The sequence below is a fragment of the Micropterus dolomieu genome, linkage group LG08 (genome assembly GCF_021292245.1).
Source record: "Micropterus dolomieu isolate WLL.071019.BEF.003 ecotype Adirondacks linkage group LG08, ASM2129224v1, whole genome shotgun sequence".
Taxonomy (NCBI): domain Eukaryota; kingdom Metazoa; phylum Chordata; class Actinopteri; order Centrarchiformes; family Centrarchidae; genus Micropterus; species Micropterus dolomieu.
The window spans coordinates 8,188,374-8,189,950 of NC_060157.1; positions in this window are offsets into that span (position 1 = coordinate 8,188,374).

Genomic DNA, 1,577 nt, shown 5'->3' on the forward strand with positions numbered 1-1,577 from the left:
AGAAATATAACAAGGCGAGAGGCCATGAAGAGCTTTAAAAGTGATCAATAGAATTTTAAAGTCAATTCTAAAACATACTGGGAGCCAGTGTAATGAAGCTAAAATAGGAGTAATGTGGTCATATTTCTTTGTTCTGGTTAAAAGCCTGGCAGCTGAGTTCTGGACAGTCTGGAGTCGATCAATAGATTTTTGGGTTAAACAGGTGAAAAGGCTGTTGCAATAATCCAGGCGTGATGAGATGAAGGCGTGTAAAATGGTCTCGGTGTCCTTAAAAGTTAACATAGATCGAATTTTAGCTATGTTTCTAAGTTGATAAAAACATGATTGAACAAGCTTTGTGGTGTGCTGCTCGAAATTTAAATTACTATCAAACCAAACACCAAGGTTCTTTGCCACAGGCTTAATGTGATTTACTAGGGAACCAGCAGATGGCAGTATTTGATTCGCCATCTGCTGAGACCCAATGACCAGGATTTCTGTTTTGTCTGAATAGTATTTTCCTACTTCCTCCATGATCAGAAAATAGGTACATTCAGACTATACAGAGAAAAAATAATTTTGGAGGTAAGAAAGTAAAGTTTTTCACCAAGACTATATTTTGTTTAGCATCTATAATTATTAGAAACTTATTAGATTGAAATGTAGTTTCTTAGGCAAAATGTGATGCATTTTTTTCCTTGCTAATTTCAAACCACCTATCTAAACATTGGCTGACAGGGGTGGGGTCAGGTGTAACACTAGTGCTATACATATACAGGTGCATCTCAGAAAATTAGAATATCATGAAAAAGTTCATTTATTTCAGTAATTCAACTTAAAAGTTGAAACTAATGTTATATAGACTCATTACATGCAAAGTGAGATATTTCAAGCCTTTATTTGATATAATTTCGATGATTATGGCGTACAGCTTATGAAAACCCCAAATTCAAAGTCTCAGAAAATTAGAATATTACATGAAATCAAGAAAAAAAAAAAAAAAAAAGGGATTTTAAATACAGAAATGTCAGGCCTCTGAAAAGTATAATCATGCATATGTACTCAGTACTTGGTTTGGGCCCCTTTTGCATGAATTACTGCCTCAATGCGGCGTGGCATGGATGCCATCAACCTGTGGCACTGCTGAGGTGTTATGGAAGACCAGGATGCTTCAATAGCAGCCTTCAGCTCTTCTGCATTGTTCGGTCTCATGTCTTTCATCTTTCTCTTGGCAATGCCCGATAGATTCTCTATGAGTTCAGGTCAGGCGAGTTTGCTGGCCAATCTCGCACAGTAATCCCATGGTCATTGAACCAGGTTTTGGTACTTTTGGCAGTGTGTGCAGGTGCCAAGTCCTGCTGGAAAATGAAGTCAGCATCTCCATAAAGCTTGTCTGCTGAGGGAAGCATAAAGTGCTCTAAAATGTCCTGGTAGACGGTTGCGCTGACTCTGGAGTTAATAAAGCACAGTGGACCAACACCAGCAGATGACATGGCTCCCCAAACCAACACAGACTGTGGAAACTTCACACTGGACTTCAAGCATCTTGGATTGTGCCTCGCCATTCTTCCTCCAGACTCTGGGACCTTGGTTTCCTA